The 15,746-nt window shown below is 42.2% G+C and overlaps 1 protein-coding gene across 1 annotated transcript in view; it reads right to left on the reverse strand.

The window, feature by feature from the left end:
- The window catches only part of Asb15 (ankyrin repeat and SOCS box containing 15), a 28,580-nt gene extending 15,864 nt beyond the window's left edge, over window positions 1-12,716 (reverse strand). The window contains exon 1 of the mRNA XM_057782747.1: window positions 12,689-12,716. The gene's annotated coding sequence lies outside the window, so the exon portion shown is untranslated. The remainder of the gene's footprint in view (window positions 1-12,688) is intronic.
- Between the last annotated feature and the right edge of the window lie 3,030 nt (window positions 12,717-15,746).

The following is a 15,746-nucleotide window of genomic DNA, read 5'->3' on the forward strand; positions in this document are numbered from 1 at the left end:
CAAGGGATCCAGAACAATTGGTGTAATTAACATAACAAATGCAAAATGAAAAACAGAATAATTTGCCTCTCCTTGGTAAATACACACACATAGCTAAGATCTTAATCCACATACACGTTAACTCCATTTTATTAACTTCAGATGTTCTGCTGAAACTTTTAATCACCTGCCTTTTGAATGTCTGGGGCTTTGAACTTTGACTTTCCAGCACCATCTACAGACAGGCTTGTTGTCTTTAATCAAACTTCTAATGGATACTAACTCGGGCCCATCATTTTATACAGCACATTAGAAACTCGGAACTGAACTGGAAGAGAAGCGGTCAGTTCACAGTGGTCCTTTCATATTCCCTAGAGCCCTCAGATATCGGGTCTGCTGCTCTCAGATCATTTGCACATTTGAGTTGAGGATCATCTTAATGTCAGCTATTGACCCAGGGCCTAGTGCTTCTGGAGACGCCCCATTTAGTCCTCTGATCATTTCTGTTCATTTATCACAAGCCAGTGCTTTTGACCAGTCTGTCTCTCCTGAGGGTAATATGCAAAAATGAAAAAACAAAAACCTAGAAGGCTCACTGGTTTATTCTTACATTAGAAGAGTAAATACCTGTCTTTAATGTTAAGTCAGCTCCTTTGGTTATAGGCAGAAAGTTTAGTAAATATAGAAGCCGAAAATAGCCCCCGAGTGGTGTGACTAAGCAATATGAAATTGTGGCTCATTAGCAGAATTCCCAAGCCCAATGCATTCCTTCTGACTGTTGACACGGTACTGTGCCTTTTGAAGGGGAGAAACAGAAGCAAAGTCAGCCAGCAATTTCCAGACACAGTTGACAGACGCTGTTCGTCTTCTCAGTTTTCAAGGTCAGATAATCTTGAAAGACAGCTTTAGGCGTGCGGATATTCAAGGTCCTCAGCCTCTGGACAGGCTGCACAGAAACTAACTTTGTGAGGATTTCGTGCTTCATTTTTCTGGACAGAGCCTGGTCTGGTGGTCCACCCTCTGCAGTCCCAGCACTCAGGATGCAGAGACAGAAGAATCACAAGTTTCTGTCCATTCTAAGCTGTAGTAATGAGATCTTGTCTCAAAACGTCAAAGAAAACAACAACAACAACACATTGTTCTGTGTAAGTAGCAGGTAGCCTTGCAGCTGTTTTAGAACAGAGAGGTAAAAGTGATTATGTGGGACTGTCCCTTGCTCCACTGAGCATGCTCCCTAGCAGGGCCGTCACTGTCTCCTCCTCCGTCAATGTGCATATCTGAGATCTTCTGGCCAAACAGATTCAGAAAGTATTTATTTATTTATTATAAATTGGTCCATTGTCTCTTGTCGTCAGACTGTAACTACACGAGATCAGAGGACTAGAGTGCAACCTCAGCGTATAGAGAACACTTCTGCCTGGTCGGGGTCTTGACACGTGCCTTGAAGGAATAAATGATGGAGCACATAGATGAACGTGGAGTCACCAAGTTCTTCCGTGTTCTGACAACGGATCGTTTCTCTCAGGAATGCAGTTTTCCTTCCAGCTGAAGAGACTGACTGCTGACTCCATAGCTGACTTCATTTCCCTCTAGTTTGTGTGTCTCCATCTGTTTCTTTCTTCACAACGCTGTCCCAGCTGCTGTATGTCCTGGTCCCCACTGCCTTCAGCCTGGCACAGGAGGCTTCCTGCTCCAGCAGCCCTTGCTGGGATTCTCTACTTCCCCTTGCCCTCTTTCTATGAATGTTTCTTCTTACGTAACATTTCCTTGCCATTTGGATTTACATGCATTCCATTTCTGCTCTGCAAATTCTTCCAATATCCGTGGTTTTTGTTCTCACTGGACTATTGCTTTCCAGAGAGAGGGGACAAAGTCATTTCTTTCTTGCAGTGCTGGGGACTCAGGGTGGTCCCAGCACTGAACTACACCCTGGGCAATGCTTTCTCTTTTATAGAGTGTTCTTCGATATTCCCATTCCTAATTTATCTGTTCTCCTAAGTGGCAAATGACTTCTTAGGACAGGAAAGGTTCTTGACTCATTTCTACCGAGTCTGCACTGAGTTCTTCAGATAAGACAAGGAGATGATGCAATTAAGCCTTAAGCACTGCTGCCTTTCTTGCTGATGTAACTGCTCAGAGATGGGGCTTGCACGGTTACAGGAGTAAGACGGGATGGAGAGCCTCTCACTTCTTCAAATACCCCGTTTTAGTCTAACCCTGATGGAAATGTGGACAACCAGTACATGAAATACTGCATGCTCCTTAGACGCTGGAGTTGGTCTGTGAGATGCTTTCCCAACACTTTCCAATTGTCTTTTTAACTCTATCATCGTGAAGAAAGTTATCAGCCAGGCCTAGAACTCTGGAGGCATAGGCAGGAGGATCTTTGTGATTTGGAGGCCAGCCTGGTCTACAGAGTCAGTTCTAGGGCAGCCAGGGCTACACAGAGAAACCCTATCTTGAAAAAAACAAAACAAAACAAACAAACAAACAAAAAGGAGGGTGGGGAATGTTATCAGTGTTCTTAGCTCTTTTATAGCTATTGTAAAAACTTGGTAAAATTACAGGGAAACCAGACAGAACAGCTCCTACCTACAGGCTGTCTGCCACAGAACCGACAGTTTAGATGAGGGTTAGTTCTGTATAGACGTAGTCAGGTGTCAGAATGATCACAAAGGGTGTTATTGGGACAGCCTGGAGGTGTTAAGACACAGTGAGAAAATCAGGTCGAGAGTGACTGAACTGTATTGAAAATCTGAAAGGACGAGGATGACAGATCAACTGGAAATTACTAAGGAAAGTGCTGCTCAAGCGTTTGAAGAAAGGCCGGACAGCATTTTGTCATCAAGCCTCTCACTTCTCCGTCGCAGAGAAACTACTTGGCCCTCTCTTCAGAACAACGTGTCTTAGAGCACTTAATATTGTTCCAGAGGAACCAGTCCGTAGTGAGAATATCTGCTTTTCACTAGTAGCTGGCTTAGAAAATGATGGAAGGAACCCTCCCTCTTGTGTGGATGTGTGTTTGTGTGTGTGGTGTGTGTATGTGTGGTGTGTGTGTGTGTGTGTATGTGTGTGTGGTGTGTGTGTCTGTGTGTGTATGTGTATGTGTGTGTGGATGTGTGTTTGTGTGTGTGGTGCGTGTATGTGTGGTGTGTGTGTGTATGTGTGTGTGAGTGTGTGTGTGTGGTGTGTAGACCAGCAATTAAAGTTTCGTACCCTCCTCTATGGCTCTCCCATTATTTTTCTGAGATATCTTCTCACTGAACCTGGAGCTCACATTTTCTGTTTTCTTTTTTTAAAATTATTTTTCTTGAGCTATATATTTTTCTCCCTTCTCCTCCCTTCCTCCCCAAACCCTTCTACCCTCTCACATGCTCCAAATTTACTCAGGAGATCTTGTCTTTTTCTACTTACCATATAGATTAGATCCCTGTACGTTTCTCGTAGGGTCCTCTTTGCTGTCTAGGTTCTCTGGGATTGTGAATTGTAGCTTATATTTACTCAGCAGGCACTTAGCCTACTAATCAGTTTCCCAGCCCCAATATTAAGGAAATTTTATGTATATTGATTTCACTTACAGCACTGGTTAACCTTACTAAGGGTAGAAATGTATTTAGAGGCAAATTACGGATTCTCTCTCTGAAGGGACATATCAACTTTGAAGAGGTTAACCCATGAACACTCTGAAGCTCTTTTATGTTTTAGATAGTTAAAACAAAACCAAAACAAAACCAGCTAAATTCCAGGGTTCTAAGTGATGAGTCCCAAATGTTTAGTCAAGATTTAAGTGGTTCTTCATTTGTTTTACAGATGGGCTGGTTAAATCCCTCTTAGATGTGGAAGAAAGGAAAGTTTGGTGACGGTGAGAATTGAAGAATATGTTTGGAAAGGATAGGGGTGGTGAGAGTACCGTAGGCCATAAACCATCGGGGTCTGGCTTTGTCTCAAGAACCGAGTATGGGGCTGAGAGGTGGCTTGCGGTTAAGAGCACTGGCTACATTTCCAGAGGACCAGTGTTCAATTGCCAGCACCCACATGGGCAGCTCACAACTGTCTCTAAGTCTAGTTCCAGGGAATCCGACAACCTCACACAGATGGGTGTCATACATGTGGGCAAACATCAATACACATAAAATACGTTGCAAGCAAGTATGGATCATCGCAGAGAAGAGGAAGTTGAGCCTTAATCATTTAAAGTCACACAGCTAGTAACGGGGCCTGGGCAAGCGCAAAGAGAACATACTCTTCAAGGCGTTCAGAAGCCACAGTCTGCTGTCTTTGTCAGAAAACACTTTGATCCTGTTCTTGACAGTCAGTGACAATAACTTCCAAAAATAAATGCCAGCTCTCAAAGGCACATAAATCTTTGTGCTTGGCTCTGTACGGGGAGGTTTTGTGTTGCACAGGGTGAGGTTTCTTACGCTTGTCTTCATTCCGTACTTTTTGCTTTGGAGTCTAAACATCACTGTCTGGAAAAAAAATAAAAGGATCAGCCTGCCAGTTGGTGCCTGACTGAAGTGGTGAGGAGATTGGAATGGCGTCGCAAGGCACAATGCAGTAGAGGGCTCCAGGATGTGGAGCCTCCTGCATCTTCTACACCAATGTCTTACTGACAAGATGCTTGCGACACCCCTCAGAGCATTCCTCGGATTCTAATAGGCCTTGTGTCACGAAATCATTGCTCTCCCTTTTCCCATAAAAAAAGATAAAAACAATCGCACTTTTCATGAATTATTTTGTAGGCTCACTCCTGATTACATCCGAGTCTGTTGCCCCATCTGTCATGACTCTGTCTCGTGTACATCAAAACAAAAACCTTCTCTGTCAGTCAATAACAAGGGTGATGTGGGAATCAGCTGCGTGGACAGTTGCTTCCATGGGGCAAGGACTCTGTGTCCATAAATACACTGTCCTCAGTGACTGTCAATATCATTCTGCCACGTTACTGAGAGATTCTGTCCTTCAGGGCACACTGTCCTCTCTTCCTGTATCCTTTCTGAAAATGTCAGTAGCAGATGAGCATTGTGGTACAGTCCTGTAATCCTAGGTAGCATAGAGTGACTGAGAGACAGGAGAGTCTGAAGTCAGCCTGAACTCACTACACAGCAGAAATCATTTCAAAACAAACACAAACAAAGCAAAGAGCAAAATGCTTGTGGCACCAGGCTGGTCCCCACTGTAGAGCCAGGATTTCTAGAAAGAGTTTTAGAAATGGCAAATGGTTAGAGACCAGCTAGTTTCAGGACAGGCTCTAAAACCACAGAGAAACCCTGTCTCGAAAAAAGCAAAGCAAAAAAAAAAAAAAAAAAATAGAAATGGCAAATGGGTGGCAAGATGGCAGAGGGTCCCAGGCTGAAGTACGGTGGGAAGTGAAAATAGCCTAACACAAGGACAACCCCGGAAAAATTGGGGTTTCTTCCTTCTTTATGCAAGCGTATCCCGTAGTCAGACACTGGGTTTCCAAAAGAAGTGTGGGTGTCTGCTGTGTGGAAGGCTGAGCCTAGATCACAAAGGGATTTCTCTCTACCTTGGAAGTGTTGTGGTTCCTGACAGGTGAGCTGGTCTCCTGGCATCCCCGGGAGGAATTTGTGCATTTACCTTACCAGAGGAAAGGCAAGAGTTTAGTAGGAATATTTCCAATTTTTGGATTTGTTAAGAAAACAGTTATATTAAACAATGTTTATTTTTATTTATCTGCATTATGCCACTTGTAGTTATAATTTTAAAACATAGCCAGTTCTGTAAATTAAACACTTTTTATGACTTTGATGCTTATTGCTGGTCACATACACTTATTTTCTCAGTGAAAGGATCAGTCTCGGCTCAGGATCCCCAAGACCAAGTTCTCAGCACAAAGGAGATTTATTTGCCCCAGAGGGACAGAGGGTTGGGATAAGGCACAAAGACAGAACATAGTTGAGGACAAGGGGAAGGGAACAAAGAGAGAGGGCATAGATATTTGTTCCAGAGGACCAAAGGACTGCCTCTGGTTAGAGCAGGGACAGATGTGGCCCATAGGCAAACGGCAGTCTATCATGACAAAGGGGAAACCTGTGTTTGGCTGAGGTGTTTAGTTTTTATTAAGCAAGTTAATTATGTTGGAATTCAATACTTTGATAGCTGGATCTCGATAGTCAACCTCAGGAGGAGGAAGTGACCAAATAGGGGGACTAGACCTTGGTGACTAGCTTCAGGAATATAATCTAATGGTTTTTGGCTAGGCAGAGGGAACTGGGGAGAAGGGAAGGCTTGGCAGGGAGTTGTTTGCCAAGCCTTTAAGACTGCCCTTTACTCAGTGTGCTTTAGTACGAAGTAGCAAATCAGATACATGGTTTTAATTGCAGACTTGAGCAACAGAGTTTACTAGCCCAGAAGAGTTTCCAGGAGACATATACCTGTCAGAACTGGGCTCTACCTCACAGTCACGTGACTCTTCTTTATAACTAACAGTCCAATAATTCTTTCTTATGACTTTGCTTTTCCTATGAAAGAAAGACTAAAAATGACGGGAAGAATTAGATGCATTCAAATAGTGTCTTTCTTAATGACACAAGGTACCTTCTGGAGCATTTGATGCACATACACACACATGCACACCCATACACAAGCACACATACACACACAGACCTTAGTCCAGAAAACAAATATCATTTTAATGTTGCCTCAAAGATACATAACCTGGTATTTTGGGGAAAAGAGATAAAAAGGCAGATGTGGCAATGAATCTTAGGGTGACAGCTGATACATGGTGAGAATTTAGTAAGAATTGGCTGGATGAATGGATATTAAGTTGATATACACTGCTCTTAAGATGAGCTTGGAAGTAGATATATCTTACTTTTCTTTACATTATACATATTTTTTTTTTGCCAAATTCACTTCCAATTTTGGGCCTGCACCAATTAATATTTATTTTCGTGTAAATTCTCTATCAATAGGACCTGTTACACCAGCTGCGTTTATCTTCAGTTTCATATCACAAATGTTGACATTTCCCTCTCTACTATTAATTTCTAAGTCAAATTCATTTACTACAGAAAGGTAGGAGGAAGCATGCTGGCTTTGGAAATGACTCAGAGTGTAGGAAGGAGGTCTACATTCCTACACACAGGGACTTCCAGAGGAAAACAAGGACACGGGAGAGGGAAGAACCCTGCGCTAAGGACGACTGATAGATCCACGACTCCCGTTACAAGTGAAAGTGATCACAGTTAAAAAAAATCTTTTCTTCTGTATAACTCTCCATTTAGACATCTATCTTATAAAAATGGTCGGGATGTAGGAAAAGATTTATATATGAGAATGTTTATCTGATTTTAAACAGCGAAAACCTTTGAAAAAACTCCAATGATGAGTATGGGACATTGATACACAATCAATGGAATACAATACAGTTATCAAAACTAGTATATGAGAAGAACCCTTAGTGTCATACTCAATAGTGATAATCATTTAACCAAATATAATCAGAGGCTCTTAGTCCTTCGGTTTTACCAAGTCAAGGACAACAAGCCTTGGCTGTAGGAATGCAGTAACCTTAGGGCGCTGTACTTCTTTTCTACTGCTGGATAAAGCACTATGACAAGGTAACTCATGAAAAGAGAGGGGTTGATTTGGGGTTTCTTGTTCCAGAGGCACAAGAATCCATTACCATCATAGCACTGAAGTGTCGCAGCAGCCGTTAGACATGGCAGCAGGAACACCAAACAGTAAGTAGCTTGAAACGGCGCTAGGCTTTTAAATTTTCAAAGCCAGGCGCCAGTGACATACCTCCTCTAATAAAACTACACTTCCTACTCCTACCCAGAGAGTGCCACAGTCTGGACCAAGTATTCAAATGCCTGTGGATATGGGGAGCATTTCATCAAATCACCATAGGTACAGAACATGAAAATTCAATATGCATATGTATTGCAAAATAGTCACCACAATTTGAAAGTGCCATCTTACATAGCTACTCTTATTTTTGGAATGACCATTGAAAAAGCAGAAATGTAAAACATAGAGATAAATGATCTAGTCCATTTCTAGAAATTTCCACAGGAACCGAGATCTGTACTCCTGTGCCCACTGTGGCATCATTCCATTATTCACAACAACCAAAGGTGGAACTGATCTAAATATCCAGGGGAATGGATAAAGAAAATGCGCTATCTCCCGTGGAATGTTATATTGTCCTGAAAAGAGTGGAATGATGTCATTTGTGACAAGTATGATAAAATTGTTGAGCATTATATTACATAAAATGAATAAAACACCAGAGGAAAGACATTGCAAGATCCCAAAACATGGAATCCAAAAATGGATTCACAGAAACAGAACTGGATGATAGTAACCAGGGGCTTTGAAGTGGGCATTTAGGGAGATGTCTTTCAAAGGGCATAAAGTTTCAGTTATGCAAAATGAAGAAATTTGAGCATCTAACACACAGCGATGAGTCTACAGCTAACAATGCAAAATCCTATACTTGAAATGTGTGAGGGCAGAACAGAGGTGTTTTTTAAATCATCAATAGTAAGAGGAACTAAGATAAACCTTTTGGAGTCAAAGATTTCAAGCCCTCTTGGAAGCTCCCTGCATGTGCCTCAGGAGCTGAACCCAAGAGGAATGATCACCTGCATTTCAGGAAAGTGGGTGAAACTCAGTCGGGTCATTTCTTGGCTTGGTATGCAATAGGCATCTAACAGATTCATCCACTTACGTGAATTTCTCAAGCATAGATGTCATTACCTAAAACATTATATCTGTTCACATAAGGAGAAATTTTTATATTTTGATAACAAGAGGTAGCTCTCAAGGGAGATGATATAATTTTAAATATCGTAAAAAGCATCTTTGGCTTACACAGTTGGGAAAGGTAAGTGCATAAATGAGTTATAATCACAGAAACATTTCTTAAAGAGTATCATGTGCATGCATGCGTGTGTGTGTGTGTGTGTGTGCAGGGGTATGTATTGCGTAGAGGCTGGAGTGTTTTCCTTGATAGTCTTCTACTTTATTTGCTGAGGCAGAGTATCTTTCCGAACCTGGAGTTGGATGATTTAGCTAGCTTAGCTAGTTAGCTTGTTCTGGGGATCCCTGTTTGTCCTCTAGGAGGCTGGGAATCTGAACTCTAGTCTTCATGTCTGTGTGACAAGGACTGGATACATTGGGCCATTTCCTAACCTCCTATTATTCTTATTCATATATGCATATACACATACAGACATGGATATATATACATCTTCTTAAAATATTTTTCCCTAGGCATGGCTCATTTTGCTGGACACAAAAATTCCAGTGTAGTACTCAAGTCTATTCCAGACTCATTCAAGCAATACCAAGCTGTTGCATAACTTAATATCATATGCTAAGACTACGCACAAGTCATTAATTTCCTCCTGCTGGAGGCTGAACCTCTGCTCCAGTCCTGGCCTGCCCACATCATCTGTCTGGCAGTCAGTAGACACTGTCTGTCATTATTGGCTGGCTTAACTTCTCTGGAATGAGGAAGTAGGAGCCTATCATGTTTGAGCAATTTTGATTCAACCATGGACAGGTCCTCTAGTATCTCTGATATTTTATTCTTCTTGTTTTCCCATGGAACCAGCCACCTGCAGAGTTGAAAATCACCAGGTAGCCCACCAAAGTCCCATTTCCAGCACGCCTAATGCACGTCTAGCTAACTTCAGCTTCAGTACAGCAGCAGGGAGCTTCCTTATCTCCAAATGAGTCCTTGATGCCTTCTTTTGTGGGTGGGAAGGAGCATCAAACCCCTATGTCTACCTTGAAACCGAAATTCAATAGGCTCGGTTCTCTGTTCTTCATAATTGTGCTGAGAGACTGTGACTCTCTGAAGCCCTTCAAATACTTCTTTACAGGCTATCAGAACTCCACCAAACCTTCTCTTTCCAAGGTTGCACACTTTCTTTCACTGTGACATGACTGAATTTCCTTTGTCTTCCCAAAAGCTTTCCTGTGAACACACTCACACACCCACTGTTTTCTAAGAGCTTCTGAACTGCAGGCGAGTACAGCCCAACAGGTGCAGGCAGAACAGCACAGCATCTAGGGCTGGAGAGATGGCTTGGTGGTGAAAAGTACTGCTTGCTCTTTTTAAGGTTCTGAGTTCAATTCTTGGCAACCGCATGATGACTCACAACCATCTATAATGAGATCTGCTACCCTCTTCTGGCCTGCAGGCAGAATGCTGTACACAGAATAAATATCCTTTTTTTTTTTTTTTTTTTTAAAGAAAGAACAGCATGCTCACCTCTCTCTCCTTACACATTGCACATCTACTAACTTAGGCCAGGCCAGATAAGCATGGAGGCTATGTTGCTACACAACGGATTTGAACCTCTCCTGCCTCCAGTTCTACAGGCTGTATATTTCACACGTTTGGTGAGCCGTGCTCCATGTCACTCTGTGTTTATTCCTGCTGTCTTTCACCTGTTAAAGGTTGACCTTTATTCCCATCTGCTGAGACTGAGCACATCTCTACCTTCCCTACTTAATAAGTGTGTCCTCGATGGTCTCGTGCTCTGTTGAGAAGGACAAACGTGGGACAGAAATTAGCATAGGACAGAGGCCTCCAGGCTGGCACGGGTCTGTTACTTAGCACCCTTGACAAAAGCTGTTTATCCACTTACAAATCCTGTTAAAGACACTCCTTCCAGTGCTCATGTCTTCTTTTTAGGATTCTCACGTCCAATACCTTGTTGAAAGACAGATGCAGAATACCGACAACATTCTGCCACTGATGGACAAAGACACCAAGGCCTATGTTATCATAGGTTCTCAGCTGTTATCTTGCCAAGGGGAGTCAGGCTATTTTACTTATCATTCAAAAATACACATCCAATGTCGACTGTGTTTCAGGTTCAAGGCCCCCCAGGCCCCACCCACTCATACAATATCAACATCGTCAGAGTTTCTTAGTTTTAGAGATTGTGCTCTAGGTGCTGGGGGATTGCCTAACCAGCAAAGCACCCACCGCATACAAGTATGAAGACCGGAGTTAGGATCCCCAGCCCCCACATGAAAACAACCAAACACAAACGAACAAAACTCCACACAGGGTCACCTGTGTCTGTAACCCTACCACTAGGGAAGCAGAGACAAGTGGGCTCCTGCAGCTCATTCTCCAGGTTCAGCTAAAGATCCTGTCTCAAAAGACAAGGTGGAGAGTGGCAGTCGGAGATACCCAGTGCTGACCTCGGGTCTCCAGATGGATACGGGTTTATACACAAACACACATGTGCATGGGTAAATAAAAATAATAATAAACTTGGGCTATCAAACAGGCTAGCTGGTAATGTTGCTTGCTGCCAAGTCTGATCTGAGCTCAGTCCTTGGTTTCTATGTGATGGAAGGAGAGAACCCATTCCTGAAAGTTCCTTCTGAACTGCACAAGTGTGTCACGATGTGTATATATATATATATATATATATATATATATATATATATATATATATATATACACACACACACACACATGTAAATAAATGCAATGGAAAGTTATCAAAATAAATAAATCAAAACTTTAAAAAGCAATGCTTGGAGACACCATCCCCATTCTTTTTTCTCTCGTTCAGTGTTAGTCCTGAGGCAAACACACAGTAGATCCTCAGAAAGCATACATTTAATGAGTTTAATAATTGCCATAGTAATTGTCTACTGAGGCCTCCTGTACTGTGCACACCGAATGGGTTGAGTATTCCATGTTTGCAGCACACTTCTGCGGTTTTACAGGTGGAACCAAAGTTGAGTTGGTCGGGCAGCCTGCTCAAGCTCACCCACCAGACAGAGGGTGGAGATGGGGGTACAGGTCTGGTCCTCTCTAACAGACACACAGGTTGAGCTGGCTCACTACAGCGGAAGGATTCATGAAGCACAGGTCTCGTTTTATAACCTGTAAACTCATAGGCTTCAGAAAGAGTTTGGTAAAGGAATTTTTTCACAATCCGCAATTTGTGAATTTCACAATTCATAAACTAATCAGCTCCAGGTTAAAATAAATTAGACATAAATTCATGTGAAATTTTAGATATTCTCATAAGAACAAAATATAAAACTATGTTCATAATCCTTCCACTATGAAGCCATGATAGGTATTTTGTGGCTGTAAAATCATTTTCTGCATAGACAATTGCCCAGAAATTCTTCACTTAAGAACCAACGAGCCTTGGCAGCTCCTGCCTTTGAAGGTCTGGCAGCCTTGCTGTTCTCTGGTCTCATCTGCAGGAGTACATTTCCATATCTACTGAGTTCTGTTTCTTTTCTTTTACATCTTAAAGGGTTTTTGAAAAAGAAATCTGAACACAAACATCTATTTTTTTGCAGTTAATGATAAAAATAAACCTCCATAGAAATTTATGTTAAATTTCACAAAAGTCATTTCCACCCCATTAGAAACCATAAGAACAGATAAGGCCCTTTGGGATTCTATGCTATTCACATGGGTGTCCCTCGATAGTATATTCCTATTTTATCTATTTTTCTAATGATATGGTTCTGTAATGCATAATAATTGCTGAGTTGCTGCTCTATGAATCAATGAATCTGTCCCTGTTTTATGCTATAATTAGGTGAGCCCAGAGGTGATCAGTCAGATTTCAAAGAACAAGCTTTCGCCGCACCCTGTGTGTCCATCTGCTCGGAATATTTCCAATGCTGATATTCCATAAGCGCGCTGGCAAGGTACAGATCAAATATTTCATAATCTCACCTTTTGGAATGTTCGTCTCGTTATTCTTATCCAGGGCCTTGCCTTCCTAAACCAGAGGAAGTGCCTTGGAGCTAATGTGTTCCTCAGTGTATCTAAATTTAAGTATCCAGTCGGTGTTTAAATTAAGATCTGACCTTGGGCAGCAGAAGCACAAGTGTTCCCTGGCACACAGGAAAGAATTGCCCGCGACGGCTGCTGACTCTCATCAAAAGAAATGCAAGTCCGTAGAAGAATAATAAGATTTGCCGTGTTCTGGTTGGTTCAAAGAGTTTATAGAAAAAGACAGAGCTGCCAACTCAGCAGTAGGGAGGCTTCTTGCTGAAGGAAAAAGCCTTCCACCCACACAAGCCAAAGTACACTGTTGTAGGAATTCAGAAGGTAGATTGTGTGTCAGCAGATCCCCCTGCTCTGGGCAGGCTTCAATGCTCATGATTTTTTCCATGCTTCAACTTTTAGATCCAAATCTAACAACATCGGACAAGATCATCTTATTATCAATTTGCTGTCCTCACTGTGATTTGCTCTTGGAAACTGTCACTGTGACTCAAGATATGGATAGAGACCTCAGTGTATCCATGCTGACCCAAAATACCCAGGCTGACAAGGGAGTATATGGAATAGTAAAACAAACAAACTAATGATAAATTAATCACTGTAGATGTAAAGCAAGCAACAACAAAAAAAGAGGTTTTAGTGTGAGGGCCCTTTTCTTAAAGGACTACAAAATCAGAAAGAAGGAAATATTACAACCAATAAAATCTGCCCTCTTACCATTTCCTGATGTGGAAAAAAACCTGCCTTGTGGTTTTTTTTGTTTGTTTGGTTGGTTTTTTTTTTGTTTTGTTTTTTTCACAGGGCTATCTTTGAGTTACCCAGGCCACTGTCAACATTCACAAAGCCATCTGGCTTCTGTCTCTCCCTCTCCCCTCCCCCACTGACACAACCCTGCCCCAGCATCGGTCTCCTGGCTTCTGGGGCTGAGGGACACTCCTCATTCTATCTCAGAGTTCCAAGTCGGATTCAGTGGCTTTGATCTTCCTGCATTTTCTCCAGCAGGATTCTGAGTGCAGAAGCATGTTAGACTTGATTTTCTTTTTCTTTTCACCTTTGTCTTTGGGGTCAGTAGGTAAATATGAATACTGTAACCAATCTGCCATTGTTCTTAAACTCCAGAAAACACCTGCCTCTTCTTTAGCTGTAATAAACAAGGCGAGCTTCTCGCATCCTTGGGGCAAAACTTTGAAAAGCAATTCACATTTATATAACTGTTAACTGAACGCCGAAAGAGTAATGGTGGGGGATTAAAAAGTCATGGGCATTTTCTAAGTTATTAACCTGATTTATTATTAACCTGATGAAACTTTTCCATAAAATTTGTTATAAAAGGCACGAGAGATGCTCAATACTTCAATTTTCATACAACACTGCTTTAACGCTCACGTTAAAAATTCAAACAAATCTTCGGAGTTTAATGGAATTTATGGGAAAATGTGAACTCAACGTTTTCAAATGTGGTTCGGTGCATTGCAGGGAGGTGCTTGCTCTTAAATCACTATGTACTGTCACACGTGTAGAATAGCTACTGTAGACTGCTTCCAAATCACGTTCAATGCAGTGTTCAAAGTGGTTCAGGAAAAGGACAAAAATGAGAGACTTTGTGAATGGCCAAGCTACTGAGTAACAGCCTTACAAATAAATATTGCTTTCCCTCATGGTCTTTGACAGCTGGGATTTGCTTTAAAGTTTTGAGTCATGTGTAGTGGCAGATGCCTGGGGAGGCAAAGGCAAGGGACCATTTGCTCAAGGCTGTCTTGGGCTATAGACTAAGACCCTTTCTCAAAGAGCAAGAAATATTGAAACTCAATGTATTCCTCCCCATTACGGAAACAGCAACACTAATGTGACCAAGTCACCCACCAAATTTATAAGGCCTATCCTTCAAGTCAATCAATCATCCATACACATACGTCATAAAACCCTTTGAGTAAAGAGCCATCTTCTCGGGTATTAATAATCACCTTCACATTTGTCTTGTTTTAAAGTGTCATTTTTTTTTTCTGAGCAGATTTCAAACAATGCACCTGTGAAATTGTAGAATAATAAGAGTGTTTTTTGAAACATGCCTTTGCGTTGCTAGCGGAGGGTGAGATTCAGGAGAGGCATGACTGAACAGCGAGGGATTATTTAATAGCACCGTTCCCATGAGGGTGCACGCAATGAGACTGACACCCAGAGACACCTCCCTTCTGCTATATTTAGGAACACATGCATGTCCTGGTTCAAGATGATATTTATAGCAAAGGACATGGAGAATCTGAGGTTAGAATGGCTGAGATGTACTGTTCGAGGCTGCCCTTGGACTCGCCCGGTTCTATTTAGGGAATAAGGGGGTTTGGGTGGTATTGGACGGGAACTCCGAAGGAACACAGGAGCATCCCCGTGTCCGTGTTTAAGGCACCTGCTGGCCCTGACAGCCCCGTTTACCGCAGGTACTCTGTGTCCCTGAAAACAGGTGTAAGGGCTGCGGGCTTGTCATCATGAAATGAAATACATCTCTTGCTATCATTACACATAATCCACGCACTGTCTCTCGGAGCCATTTATCAAGCTCCCACTAGACCAGTTCATTTTTATAAAGCCCTATAGGAAGCGCACACTAAGGTCTCTCTTCTGAAAACAAAACAAAACCGTGTGGGGGGCGGCACTCTATGTTATCCTAGCATTGCGTCGACAGTAAGCAATACCTGTATGTATCCCATTCAGAACAAAGTAGACACGCAAGAAAAGGAAGTCATCAGTTTCCAGCTCGTCCAGCTCGCTGTCGAGTGCTTGGATCATGGCCTTGTTTTTTCAGGCGGAAAACCAAGGAACTGACACCGAGTCAAACGCTTTAGCACAAACTCTGCCAGGAGTGCTGACGTCACACACATGCGCGAGAATCCCCACTGCTGCCCTCATTCTAGTCACGGACAGGCAGCGTCACACATTCAAATGCAGGAGAATAGTTTTAAGGAAATTTCTCAGAACATTTTTTTTTTTTATTCATATGATCCAGTGT

This window comes from Chionomys nivalis, chromosome 1, assembly GCF_950005125.1.
Source record: "Chionomys nivalis chromosome 1, mChiNiv1.1, whole genome shotgun sequence".
NCBI lineage: Eukaryota > Metazoa > Chordata > Mammalia > Rodentia > Cricetidae > Chionomys > Chionomys nivalis.